Below are 14,609 nucleotides of genomic sequence, written 5' to 3'. Positions count from 1 at the left end.
TTTTACAACCTACTGCACTCTCCCTCTCTTATATTCCTGCTTGTTCACTTCTATTTGGATTTGTTTGTCATTGCATCTTCCTTTTCTCTTTATATAGTGAGTTCATAAGGGTAGACAATGTGTCTCTGAACATTTGATTCCCTAGCTCCCACTGTGGTGCCTTGTATTTAGTAGGTGCTGAAGGAATGACAAATAAATTGAATTGAATTGTGAAAGAAAGGGAGGACTCCTGAGAGAGGCAAATAAAAGACAATAATACACTTTTGGTGATAAATGTTAGAATGCAACTAACTATTGTCTCAGGTACACATGTTGCCTGATTTAAGGTTACAGTTTACCCACTCTTGATCTATCTATTTCTAATGCCAATTAGAAGTTTCTTACAATTGATAAGGTGGTGACTTCTGTAGGCAGTGATTTAAGAGCATATAATCTTTGCCCTTTAAGGTCTTATACCCTAGGAAAGGGAAAGCTGACTCAAAAGTGGAGAGAAATGTGCATGTGAAGGAATAAAAACATCGACCAGAAACACAAATCAATAGTGAAGGCAATTACATTATGTAGTGTCTAGGATAAGTGCTTTTTTAGTGAACACAGGGTGTGAGGTTGGAACAGGCTCAAGGGTATTTAATGTTATTAACTCTTCTTAGATCAGTCTGGGAGGGCTTCATGGAGAAGACATTTGAGGAATTATTTGAGTCTTGCAAAATTATTGTTTGGGAAAGATATAGGAAAAGATGACTTTAGTTACCTCATAATGTTTTGGAAAAGTCCCAGAGTAGGAACTGTCTTTACTGGTAATCAAGGATGGAATAATTCCAAAGAGAATTGAGGAGTCAATAAACATGAAGTAACTGGACTGAGGACACTGGCTGGAGTGCCTCTGTGTCATAGAAAGGAACCGGCTGTGTATTTCTGTCACATCTCATTACTGTTGTCCAGTGGATTCCCCACCTCCTAACTCCCTGCTCTTTTACTTGTGCAAATGATGGTGGAAGAAACTGAAAGTGAATGACTGTTTTTTAGATAGCATACCCTAAACCATCTACTTGGTGTCTATCATTCAAGTAGACAGAAAACTCGAACAGCTTGGGTCCTATTCATGGAACCTGTTTTTCTTTTTGTTTATTTTAAATCACTTCTCTCTTAAAAGTGAACATAATTTTTTCTGGCTGTTACATAAAAAAGATAGTATTTTAACCAATGAAATTGTAACCCATTGTCTGTCTAATCTTGCTAAGATCCATGGAAGACAAAGAGGGAAGTTATAGCCCATAGTACCCCTTTAATATAGCAAATAACTCAGCCCAATGATTTGAAAATAAGGTTTCTAAATTCATGTTCACATTGGGTTGCTCCTCTGTATTTTAACATGCCTAAGTAAGAATTAATTTCCATAATAACTACAAAAACAATTTAACATAAATTTTTCCAAGCATGATGAAATTCCAGAGCCATAATATTAAAAGCACCTTTAGTTTTGGACCAGAGTTAGTAACCTGGAATCACAGATCTGACATTAAAGGGATCATTCACTTTCAGTTTACCCCAGAATCGCTCCTTCAAGTACAGAATAAGGGAGACATGACCCAAGAAAGAGTTCATGTGGGAAAGAATTGGTGATTCTATTGGACTTCAAATTCAGTATGAATTAACAGAATGTCATGGCAACAGCAAAAATGTAAATTTAATCTTGAGTTACATTTTTAAAAAGCATGGTGTTCAAGAATATAGAACTTGATGGTTCATCAGTAACCTTCCCTGGTTTGACCACATAAAATATTGTTTTCATTTCTGGACACTGAATTTTTGGAAGAACATCAATAAGCTGGAATGCTTCCAGAAAGTGACCAGTATGGTAGGAAGACTAAAGATTATAAAACAGAAGTATTGCTTAAAAGGAACTAATTATATTTACTCTAGAAAAATGAAAACTTAATGGAAACATTATAGTTTCCCTAAGGAAAAAAGAATCTCATTTCAAGAAGGATTAAGATTTTTCTCAGTAGTCTCAGAATATAGAATAAGAAGAAATGGATAGAAGTTACAAAAAGAAAAGCTTTGGTTCACTATGAGTAAATTATTTCTAGGAAATTGGGTTGTTTATAAATGGTATGGACCCTCTTAGGAGATAATAAGTTCTCCATCACTAAACATGTACTTAAAAAATACATGGAGATATATATCAATATATATACATGCATATGTGTAAACATATATCATATATATTTTAACAAGCATTTCCCTATTATCTTCCATTGAAAACAATAAAAAGAAAGAAAAGTTAAGTTTTGGAAACAAATATGAATTGTCCAAGCAAAATAAGTCCCCATATTAACAATGCCTATCTCAAACCTATCTCATTTGATGACTTTAGCCTCTCTCTTTTAAGAGTCAGGTAAGTAAGTGGTTCAGTGGATTGAGAGTCAGGCCTGTAAATAGGAGATCCTGGATTCAAATTTGACTTCAGATACTTTCTAGATCTGTGACCCTGGGAGAGTTACTTAACCCCCATATAGCAGCCCTTACTGCCTTAGAACCAATACCCAGTATTGATTCTAAAAGAAAAGGTAAGGGTTTAAAAAAATGAGGTGGGTAGTTTGTTTCATCATCTGACTTACAGAACTGTGGTAATTGTAGTTGGTCATTGAATTGATTAGAATTCTTACATCTTTCTAAATTGTATGGATTTATAATGCTGCTTTTTTTTAATGAATCGGCATGTTGGTCCTGCTTACTTCATTTTGCATCAGTTCATACAAGTTTTTTCCATGTTTCATTAAAACAGTCTTCATCATTTCTTATAGTATAAGAATAGTTCCTTACATTCATATATCATAATTCAACTAACCATTCCTCTTTGATAGATTATTTTTGTTTCTAGTGCTTTGCCACTAAAAAGGGAGGGTTATAAATATTTTTGTACATTTCGGGTTTTTTTCCCTTTATTTTTCATCTTTTTGGTGAATAAGCCTAGTAGTGATACACTAGATCACAGGCTACTTATTTGGTTGACATAGGTCCAAATTGCTTTCCAGAATGACTGTACCAATTCTACACCAACAATACATTAAAATTAAACGGTTCTTGTTTTCCTATGGCTCCTCGAATAATAGTCTTTTACTTTTTTAATCAACTTTGCTAGTATGTATAAAGTGAAACCTTGGGATTGCTCTAATTTGCATTTTTATGATTATTAGTGATTTTGAACATTTTCATTAGAGTGTTAATGATTTTCATTTCTTTTTTTTTTTGAAAACTGCAAATGTATATCCTTTACCATTTGTCAACATTCATGTTTTTTAAGGAAATCTGAATGGTCATTTGTTGGAGATATTGAGGAGGACCTATGTAGAGATGGGGCTTGGATAAAATGGCTTTTGTAGTCTTTCCATCTTTATGATTCTATGTTTTTTGAGTCATCACAAGATCATAAAACTAAAATGACCTGAGAGGTCATTTGCTCAAAATCTTATTTTACAGAAAAGGAAATCGAGGCCCAGAGAAGCAAAGTGACCCAGTGTCTTATCATCACAAAGTAGTAGTGTTGGAATTTAAAAGTAGGCCCTCTGATTCCAAAACCATTATTTGCTTTCTACTATACCACAATGGTTTTGACACCAGTTTCCAGTACTTTAAATAACTACGCTTCAGTTGTTTATGTTTCCTTAATTAATGGATAAAATTTCTTCAATTATGCCTTGTATTAGAAGCACCTATTCCATGGAACATTTACTATTCCATTTTGTCTTTATGCCACCATAAAAAGGAAGTAAATACTGGTGGTAAACACATCTTCTGTGAAGAAATCCCATTAGAAAATATGAAAATCTATATCCCATGCAATATTTGTGTTTTTTTAAGAAGCCAGTAAACCTTTCCTGCTAAGTTTTAGTTTTATAGTGTGTGTTTTGTTCTCCTTGAAAGTACCTCATAAATCAATTGGACACATTTTGCTATAAAAGAAATATTTTATGTGTGAAGTACTTTCTTCAAGACTTTTCTATTTTATCAGAGGTTTGTAAAAGTGTGAAGTGACACGTGGGTATAATTGGTTGGCTATAGTCCCTAACCGTGGATGTTGTATATCTCTTCTTATGCAAAATTTATTTGAATGTCAGGCCTTTATTTGAGCAGATTGGGAAAAAATGTCCTGAAAACATATTTCATGGAAAAGAATATGCTAATACTTTTTGCAAAACTTTGTATTCTTGTATTGATGAGCTGTTGAAGTAAGCAAACCACAGAATATATTTGGAATGACAAATAGTATTGGCATATTTTATTATATTCACAATATAACCAGGAACCTCAAAATAGAGATATAATTTGTTGTTAATACAATATCTTAGAGACCTATAACAAATAATAATTAATAAATAAATGAGATTTACTTAAAAAGATTATTTCCACCCAACCTATACCCTAAGTGCCACAAAACTGAGCTATTAATTTTTTCCTAAAGATGTCATACTACTTCAACTAATACTATTACCTCCCCCTAGAATTCTCTTTCCCATTTCCCGTAACACCCTCTCTCTACCTTTCAAAATCCTATTTTAACCATTCACTCAGAATCCTCAAGAGGGAATGTATAAAACCAGGCACACTAGGTTCATTCTCGGTAAGCACTAAAATGTAATAGATTTCTCTTTTGATTTGTTCCTACCCTTTCCTCAACTCCTCACCACAGGTTAGTCTGGGAAATCCTCCAGATATTTGTTGTTGTTGTTATTGTTGCTGTTCAGTTGTTTTTCAGTTATGTCAAACTCTTTGTGATCCTCTTTGGGGTTTTCTTGGCCAAGATACTGGTGTGGTTCTGCCATTTTCTTCTCCAGCTCATTTTACACATGAAGAAATTGAGGCAAATGGGATTGACTTGTCTGGTATCAAAGAGCTAATAAGAGTCTAAGGCCATATTTGAATTCAGGAAGCAGAGTCTTCTTGACTATAGGCCTATAGACTCTCCTATGTCAGTCACCTAGCTATACCTTTCCAAATATAGTTTATATATAACATATCTAGGTTTCCACAACCCTAAGTAACAGGGTTTGCAGATCTTGAAGAAGTACTCAGAGTTATAAATGTGGACTAGGTACAGAAAAGCCCACAAAAAATGCAGATGGTGCAGAAGACTAAGAAGACTCCATAAACAAACATAAATGCAAAAGGGACTCAATAGTACATGAACAAATTCTTAATACTCTCTGGGGTAGTAAGACCTACTTTTCTGCCAGGATCCAAAAGTACTTATTCAGCACAATCAAGGAATATTTATTTCTCCAACCAGTAATCCCATTTAGATCTCCATCTTTCAATAGTTACCTCAAATACCAATTTTAATGAAGTCTTTACTTTATAAACAATTATTCTATTCTTCCTGTTAATGGTAAAAGCAATATTAAGAACAACCACAGTAATTGCTATTTAGAACCTGGAATTTTACAAAACATTTATAGTAAAATAGCCCTGTGAGATTGGTAGCTCTGACAAGGAGCAGTGGATTCCAACCATAATTAGTAGTGACTTAGGTTTGAATCTTACCTCTCTTATCTATTAGGTATCCAACCCTAAGTGGATGACTTAGTCTGTCAATATCCATTTTCTCATCTATAAAATAAGGAAAGCAATATGTTTATTAACTACTTCAAACAGTAGTGAGGGAAGAAATCATATATAATTTTATGTAATATATATATATGTAATTTTATGTAAAAGCCTTTGTAAATGTCAAAGTAAAGTTTAGATGTCAGACATTATCATCACTTTATATATTGGGAATTAATCAATACAGGTATTATTTTACACAATTTGGTCTCTCTCTGTAACCCCAAATATATGGAACTTGTCATATTATTCCTTGCATTATTGATTATATAGGCACTTATACACATATATATGTATTTCATACATATGCACTTTTATATTATATATACATATACAAGCATGTATGTATATATGTACACACACATGCACATACCTTGTACAGTTCTCCTTGAACAGCTTTGTGGTATAGTGAATAGAACTTCCAGGTCTTGAGGCAAGAAGACCTGAGTTCAAAATCCTCTTTGTCTCAGGGGCTTCATCTATAAAATGAGCAGAAGAAGGAAATGGCAAACCACACCATTATCTTTCCCAAAAAAATTCCAAATGGAATCTTGAAGAGTCTGACACAAATGAAATAACTGAACAATAACACATTCTCCTTGATAACCTTTAAATTTCTAGAGATCCGGAACTGTGTATTTTCTAGAGGGCCTGTCATAAAAGACACTCAGTAAATATTTATTGAATTAGCATGAATTTTCTCACAGAATTCACGTATACTAGAGGAAACATTTCCATTATTCTTTTAAATTGTCATGCCCCAATAAATGTTTAGCTTTTCTTGACTACTTTAACTGAAAATGCTTTGAACTTATTTTTTTGTTGTTGAAAATAATTATTTTAACTCTTTTTCACAATAGTCAAAGCAACATGGATATTTGAACACCAAATCAGGAAACATAGGTCAACCTGAAGCAATTGTAAACTCTAGATATATATGGAATATTGGCATATTTCAAGTAGTCACTCTATTCTGCCCTAAGGCATAGTAATATGTCAAAAGCATTATTGAAGGTAATTAGTAAGGGAGGAGTATAGGTATTATTTTGAAAGTAAAATCAATTTGCCTTTTGAATCTAAGCCACTATGTCAAGTAGTTACTCTGATGTAATGGACAACCCAGTTCATCCTACCAGAAAAAGCAATACACTAGTATACTAGTACATTTGTAGCACTCTGTTGGAATAATTTAAGCAGAAATTCATATTCCATTGACAGAAATTCTGATCTATTTTGAATGTATCTTTAAATACCATTTTTTCTGGCTCTCTTGACTATGGGAGGAGAAAAAAATCTTTTTCCTGAACATTTTAGAGTAGTTAGTGCTGAAAATTGAAGGTTCACATTTTTTTTTTTGCTCATTTCCCAGTCGGCCTCACAAAATAAGATAGAAATGAATCCTCAAATAATAAACTCCCTGCTCACCTCAGGAAATAGCATTCCTAGGCTTTGGTAAATCTAAGCCAGTAAAACTAAGTAATTAGAATCACAAAGCATTGTGGTTATAAAGGATGATTTAAGACAAATTCTTCACACCAATGCTCTGAACTTTCTCCTCATAGCCTAGTTCTAGCCCTCATCCTTCTCTCTCAACTGATGACTTTACTACCTACCTTCTATTAGTCAATTCATCACAAGGAAAACACTTTCAAAATAACTTTGCACCTTTACCATCTCTCTCTTTTTTTGTTCCATATTCCAAGGATATAATGGCGCTTCTACTTTTAAAAAAATTATGACCCTTACCTTCTGTCATAGATTTAATACTATATGTTGATTCTAAGGGAGTAGAGTGGCAAAGGCTAGGCAACTGTAAGTGACTTGCCCAGTGTCACACAGGTAGGAAATGTCTGAGGCCAGTTTTAAACTAGGAGTTGCACTCTATCTATTGTGCTACCTAGCTGTTTTTTTTTATTAAAAAAATACTATTATTTTAAAATTAATACACATAAACAAAATAAATTAATATATTGTCCATGTCTGAAAAGGAATGGCTGGTTCTCTACCTCTATCCTGCATCTCTATTCATGCCTTAGATCCCTCCCTGTCCAATCTTCTCATCCGGGTACCTGAACCATTGATTGTGTTATATTTCTCCAGGTTTTTTTCCCCTTTCTACAGGCTCTTTCCCTGCTGCTTTAAAACATGTTCGTGGCTTCTTATCCTTTAAAAATGAAAACAAACAAACAGAAAAGAAAACTTCATTTGACCTTGCCATCTGCTCAAACTACCATTTAATATCTTTCTTCTCTTCTACTGCTAAGCTCACAAAAAAGAATAATAGACACTTTATGCCTCTACTTTTCTACCACCCCATTCACTTTCTCAGTCCCTCTCAAACTGCTTTCCAACTTGATCACTCCTGAAAACGCTTTCACAAAATTATCAGTGATATGACCTTTTCTCAATCCTCATCCTCCCTGGCATTTCTTGCCACTTTGTACTCATTTAACTAATTCCCTCTCCCCAATAATCCTTATTCATTCAATAGCCTATTTCTTAACCCCAATACCTTTTTTAACCCATCTTTCTATCCTTTCTTTGCAGAGGTATCTTATCATATCATCCCCCAAGATTCTCTTTTAACCCTCATCTTACCCACTGCCCTGAGGTATCTTGACTCCTATAGATTCAAATACTAATCTCTGCAGATAACTTGTAATTTATTATCTATATGTGTGTGTGTATATACATATAGAATATTTACTCATACATAAAGTCTTTCCCTTCAGATCTAGTCTTTGATCATCCACATGTTAAACAACACCACTTGGATGAATTTCTGACAACTCAAAGTCATCATTTAGAAAATTAATAGACTTATAACCTTCCCTTTGTCTTAGAAGAGTGGGGAAACAAATCTAAACCTAGTTATTAGTTATACAAAGCTTTACTTAGATTATAAGGATACAATTGTTAAATGCAAGGAAAAATACATATGCAGTGTGTCCCTACTGGTAAGATTTTGGTTATAATCAGGGATGATTTCCCTCAATCTCCTTTTTTTTTAATTTTTTCTTAATTAAAACCTTTACCTTCTGTCTTGGAGTCAATACTGTGTATTGGCTTCAAGGCAAAAGAGTGGTAAGGGCTAGGCAATGGGGGTCAAGTGACTTGCCCAGGGTCACACAGCTGGGAAGTGTCTGAGGTCAGATTTGAACCTTTGACCTCCCAACTCTAGGCCTGGCTCTCAATCCAGTGAGCCTCCCAGCTGCCCCCTCAATCTCCTTTTTTATACCTGAAGAAATTCTTAAAATTGTGACTTGCATACCTTACACAGGATTGAAAATAAGAAGCCCACCCAGACTGGGTGTTTTTATATGTTCATGGGACTTCTAAGCAATGTTTCACCAGCACAAAGCCTTTTGGTATATTTGCAACAACAACAACTTTGTTCTTTGACTCCTGATATGATAGAACCTATCTTGTTAGCATTATACCCAAGCTCCCATAGGCTTGAAATTCTATTTATACCATAGCCTTTGGACTTACCCCTTGAAATGTTATTTGCTGCATAAGACTTGATCTCTTCTTTGTAATATGTATCAGCGGCATGACTATATCACATCCCACCCCTTTATTGGGGTCACAGTGGGAAATCCCATGGTCCCAATTCTAATGTAGAACCAGACTTTCACTCTAGTACATTTAGATTCTAGAGAATCCATATATAAAGGGAACAACTGGTGTCAGTCTTCTTGTCATGACAGGCACAGAACTCAGTCTAGAGATTTTCCAGCCCTCATCCCAGATTATAGAGGAATTTCTACTTGTGACTTTCTAGCATAACCTTTCTTTCTGTGGGCTCCCATTTTAAAAGGTCTCTGTCTCAGACTGTCTCTTCTCTTTCATCAATATACTTCTCCAGTGTAGTTATTATTACAGTCATTCCTCTACAACGACTACCTTCTATTTAGCTAAATTTGATATCTATTTAAATCTGGTCAAACCATCTACTGGGAGAGAGATTTTGAGATTATGTAGTATATGCTGGATGATATAGGAGTTTTCTTTGCCTGAATTAATGCCTGGTGTAATCTTATATCTCCCAATATAATAACTCTTGGGGGAAAGAAAGAAGGGGATGATTATTCATTGGAAGTCTATTTATTGTCATTATTCTAGAGTTGTGCTGGTGAACCCATGGTACATGAGCAAAAAAAAAAAAAGGCCCACAGAGCCCTCTCTGTGGGCACACCTGCAGTCCCCCTCCAGAGTTTGTTACTAGAAAGTCAGAGTGACTTGGTAGAGCTGTTCCCCTCTCCCTCTCCATAAAGCTGAGGACATTCCTCATTTCATTCATCCCTCCACCCAACAGCCCAATGGGAACACTTTCTCTCTCCCCTGCCTGGGGTAAGAGGGGTGGAACAGGTAGGGGGAGCAGGACGTGGCACTCAGTCTGGGGGGGGCGGTCATGACAGGCATAGAACTCAGTCTGGGGGGTGTGGTGTGGGCAGGACCTGACACTTCCATATCACACACTTCATATCTTAAAGATTCACCATCATTGCTCTGAAGTTTCTACCCTTTTTTCTGGATTCTGTTATTCAAATATCTGAGCTAGAATTTCTCTCAAGACAATGTAGGATACAACTGTTAAGGGTAAAATTTAGGAGCTGTTGACTGAATATATTTAGTGATCGCCAGGGATTTAAATTCAATCCCAATAAATTACTCAAATCAGTTTGGGATTTTATGGTGGTTTAATTATAATAGAAGGAAGAAATTAAAAAGGAGAAGAAGAAAGGGAATTGGACTGCTCTGGCCTGGTCTGAGCCAAGCAGGAGTTCAGAGGCCTTGGCCAAGGGGCCTTCTCAGAATATTAAATCTAGCTCAGCTTCCAGCTACAAGGCCTGCTCAGAGATGAGGGGCTTCCTTGGAGCATAGTGCTTTTAGAAGGTCAAGGAAAGGAGGAATCAGCCTTACCACTCACCAAGGTTGCTCAGGGAAGACAGCCTCACCTAAAGCAAGATACAAAGCTTCTGCCAGTAGCCTCACTGCCAAGCAGCAAAGGCCAAATGCTGCCAAGAGCTCCCAACACCACCAAGAGAACAATTACAGGAAGTAACGTGAAATATATAGGCAGTTCTTTACATCATTTCCTGTGTCTCACATGTACCAATGGTGACTTAAGCTTGGCTTAGGATTGCCCAGGGGGTCAGTCAGTTGTTTCTGATTTGTCACTTGCTAGCTCATGCTGGTCATAGGCCATCCTCCTCTACAGTTAATCCTTAAGTGGGGGTGTATACATTCCTTGATTGCTAAATTCTAAAGACTAAGCAGGGTGGAGTAAATCTAAAATTCATATTACTGAAACTATATCTTTGAAGAAAAGACTCAAAGAAGGTTTTACTTATCTGGACTAGATTTATAGGACTTCACAATAGTCACTGCATCTGCATCTAGGCATCTTCAAATTCATAATAATAGCAGTATTAACATCAGGTTTATATTATAGGGTTTTTTTTTTCTTTTTGTGGCCAAGTTTCTTGAGAAATCCCTTACAATCAATGCCTTAACTTCTTTCTTCTCTCTTTTTAAATTCTCTTCAATCTGGCTTCCAAAACCAGACAACAGTCAATTCAAACTGCTTGTGAAAGTTACAAATTCTTTTAAATTTTTACAAATAATGGCCTTTTCTCAATCAACATTCTTTTTGAACTTTCGGTAGCCTTTTATACTGATACTCTCTTCATCTGGACAAAGTCTCCTTTCTATGTTTTGTTTTGTTTTTTTAATGATATTCTCTTTTAGTAGTTTTTCTCTTGCCATAATTACTCAGTCTTCTTGGTTTGATTTATATATAGGATATTTTTGCTTATTATAAATATCTCACAAGATTCTCTCTCCTGACCTCTCTTCTCTTCTTTTCTCCTTCTATATTATTTCACCTGATAATCCCACCAGCTCCCATGGATTCATTTATCTCTATAGAAATAATTCTCACATCTATTCATTCAGCTCCAACTTCTTCCCTGACCTCCAAGGTTGAATCTCCAGCTATCTATTGGATTTCTACAACTGGTTATCTCATAGACATTTAGAATTGAATATAGCAAAAACTGAACTATTTTTCCCAAAACCTTTTTTTAACTTAGGGCACTACCATTTACTCAGTCACTAGGCTTGAAACCTCAATGTTATACTTATATCCTCATTTTCACTCATTCAACATCAACAATCTGTTATCAGGTCCTTCTGTTCCTACCCTTATAACAGTTCTTCCATCTGTCCTCTTTACTTCTCTATGCTATTTCTAGCCTGGTATAGTTTCTCATTATCTTGTACTTGAACTATTGCAATAGCCTGGTTGGTGTCCATGCCTTATGTCTCTTCCCTCTCTTCTCCCTTCTATTCAGCTTGCAAGCATAGATTTGACTGTTTCACTCCCTTAATCAATAAATTCCATTGGCTCCCTAATAACTCCAAGATCAAATATATTTTTGTTTATAACCTGCCCCCATTTCACCTTTCCTATCATCTTACCATTTATTCCTTCCACATACTCCATAATCCAATGATACAGGCCTTCTTGCAGTTTTTTACAGATGCTAATCTATCCTCCTAACTCCATCTCTTTTCACTAGTCCCAGTGTCCCAAAACTCTCCATTGTTACCTCTCCATCCAAGTTTCCCTATCTTCTTTCAAGATAGCCCAAATTCTACCTTCTAAACTAGGCCTTTCCTAGATCTCCATTCCTACTTGTACCTCCTTTCTGAGAATATGTGTACACACACACACACACACACACACACACACACACACACACACACATCTTGTATAGACAAAACTGTTTGTGTGTTGTCTCCCCATTAGAATATGAGCTCTTTGAGAGCATTGGGACATTTTTTTTTTCTTTCTGGGTATACCTAATGCTTAGTATAGTGCCTTAAATATAATAAGCACTTAATAAATAGATACTCATTATCTTACTAGTATCCCTATTCCTATACTTCTTTAGTATCCACAAATATAAATAATAGTAAGTAAATTTAAGTTAACTGGCAACATCTCTATCATCCTTTTGTACACAAATATTATTTATGAAAGATTTTTTTTTTACTTATGCAAGATGATGGATATTATATTAATTGAAATAATCTCATGTTGTAAAAATAATGCTTCCGTGTCCTCTGATTCTTATGCAGTGGCTGTTCATTTCACTGAAGCATGTCACAAACTTCCCATGGCTTTATAAGCAATTTTTTGAGCTATTGAGGCCAAAATAATACAGTTCATTGAATGGCCTATACTTGAGGCTTGGCCAGCTTGGTAGGACCTGCCTATGTTTACACTCCACTGGAATAACTTTTGAGAACCCAATATTAACACTATCTTTGAAATACTTGAAAAAATGTCTTTAATCAGTGTACAATGTGTAAAACAAAACTCGTCATTTGTTTCTTTTCTTGATAAAGCAGTAAAAATTCTAATTGTCTTCTTAATATAATAGTATTCCAAGTATTACATTTTAGAATTTTCATTTAAAAGGAAATAAAATACTACTGCCAAATTAGTACATTTTCACAGGAAGTGTGAATATTTTTTCAGAGTAAAAGTACTATAGTATTCCAACGAGAACTAATGAGCATAAGTGAGTCTGTATATCAAGACTGCCTATTTTAAATTAAAGAATAGAATAACCAAAAGTGTTATTGCTTTTTAAAGTTTCTTTTTAGCATTAAGGATTTCATCAGTGTTAGTTAAATCTAGTCAGTAAAAGATATATTTAAAATGCATTTGGTATAGTTCTCATGTTCTTTTTATTAAAAAAAACAAATGGGATGAAAAATGATTTCTGAAAATATTTAAATATGGTTATCCATTGCTAAATATTTTGATTTTGTCTGGCTTTCAAAGGCACATTGCATTCCTGACTTGTACCATATCTGACCTGTAGAATATTCAGTTAAAAAAACAAACATTCATAAATGTCATGTATCTTAAATATCTCTTTGGTTGGGTTTGTCCTATTGTAAAAATATGAATATAACATTTTAGTATTATTTGGAATTAAGAAATACTAGAAGATGTCCCAGTTCAAACAGAGGTAAAAAATGTCCTTCTTTACTATTTATTTGGCAATTCTGGGAATCCTCACTTTAAGTAGAATAAGAGAAAACACAAAAGCCTATTTACATAAGCAAAGAGGAGTTAACAGCATTGCTTTTTTGTAACAATCACATGCATGGGAATTTCATAGTATCTGCAAATAAATTAATTGAAATGATTAATAGCTACAAAGAGTTTGAACCCTGTCAAAATATTCCACAAAATTGTGAGGATCTATCTACTCATCTAACAAAACTCCAGAAGAAACAATCGACCAAATTCCATTCAAAATAATTTCAAAACACACAAAAAAGTTGGAGTTAACAAAGCAATACATAGGAAAATTATATCAATACAGTTACAAAGTACTCATAAAAGAAGCAAAATAGTTAATTATTTGTCAAAAGGTTCATGACTTCTATTTGGTCATTTCTGATTGGGTCATCATGCTCCCATAACTGAAATCCTTTATTTTTCACATTGCTAAAATTTCTCCCATTTTGTCTAGCCCTCTCACTTCCAGAAATCCATTACTTAAAACAAAGAGTATTATTTTTATGGGGGGGAAGAAAAGAAAAAGGGAGAAAGAAAAAAATCAGTAGTACCTATCAATGCATGGGGAAAAATTCTGAAAATATATTTAATGTACTATACCTGTAGGCTTTCCACCTCTGCAGAGGAGGTAGACTTGTCTCCTATATTCTTTTTGAGGGAGTCATGCTTGTTCTTCATAATTTGGTAACATTCATATTTTAGTATTGTGCTATTGTTCTTATTTACATTGTTGCTCATCATATATTGTTTTATTAGCTCTGCTTACTTCACTCTTCATCTGATCATATAAATCTTTCCATGTTTCTCTATTGTCATCTTATTAATTTCTTATATTCTATTACCTTCATGCAAAATGATTTATTTAGACATTATCTTATCTATGAGTAATGATTTT

General features: G+C 34.6%; 1 protein-coding gene and 1 long non-coding RNA gene across 2 annotated transcripts in view; one reads left to right on the top strand and one right to left on the bottom strand.

The window, feature by feature from the left end:
• The window catches only part of LOC103093628 (uncharacterized), a 30,738-nt gene extending 19,937 nt beyond the window's left edge, over positions 1 to 10,801 (bottom strand). Inside the window, exons 1-3 of the long non-coding RNA XR_001629708.2 lie at positions 10,541 to 10,801; positions 5,981 to 6,086; positions 5,545 to 5,610 (exon numbers count right to left, since the gene is read on the bottom strand). This is a non-coding gene — a long non-coding RNA (uncharacterized LOC103093628). The remainder of the gene's footprint in view (positions 1 to 5,544; positions 5,611 to 5,980; positions 6,087 to 10,540) is intronic.
• CDH4 (cadherin 4) overlaps positions 1 to 14,609 on the top strand; it is a 1,204,972-nt gene that overhangs the window by 262,316 nt on the left and 928,047 nt on the right. The gene's annotated exons all lie outside the window — the stretch shown is intronic.

The sequence above is a fragment of the Monodelphis domestica genome, chromosome 1, assembly GCF_027887165.1.
Source record: "Monodelphis domestica isolate mMonDom1 chromosome 1, mMonDom1.pri, whole genome shotgun sequence".
Lineage (NCBI taxonomy): Eukaryota > Metazoa > Chordata > Mammalia > Didelphimorphia > Didelphidae > Monodelphis > Monodelphis domestica.
This window is presented reverse-complemented; position numbering and strand designations above follow the sequence as displayed.